Consider the following 288-nt stretch of genomic DNA (forward strand, 5'->3'; position numbering starts at 1 on the left):
TTAGGGGAAAGAGGATATATCTAAAACGTACCGTCATATTCCTTCTTCATGATTATATTGCATTTCATATAAAGAGATAGCTAAATTCTTTATAACAGCTGTCCTATCTAACTTGCCCAACAGTGTGGATGACGAGTGTTTTAGTGGACAATAGTGTAGCTTGTTTGCATAAATACCTTTTATATCGTGGTTGAATTTGTTATTTGATAGTTTTTTTAATCATAATATTTTCTTTGTTTTCGAACGCTATAAGTAAGAGCTACTTAAAACAGGTGTTAACTCTAGACA

The 288-nt window shown here is 31.6% G+C and overlaps 1 protein-coding gene across 4 annotated transcripts in view; it reads right to left on the bottom strand.

Annotated features, from left to right (window-relative positions):
• Window positions 1-288, bottom strand: part of LOC119590561 (outer dense fiber protein 3-like) — a 62,500-nt gene that overhangs the window by 18,707 nt on the left and 43,505 nt on the right. The gene's annotated exons all lie outside the window — the stretch shown is intronic.

This window comes from Penaeus monodon, chromosome 27 (assembly GCF_015228065.2).
Source record: "Penaeus monodon isolate SGIC_2016 chromosome 27, NSTDA_Pmon_1, whole genome shotgun sequence".
Taxonomy (NCBI): Eukaryota; Metazoa; Arthropoda; class Malacostraca; order Decapoda; family Penaeidae; genus Penaeus; species Penaeus monodon.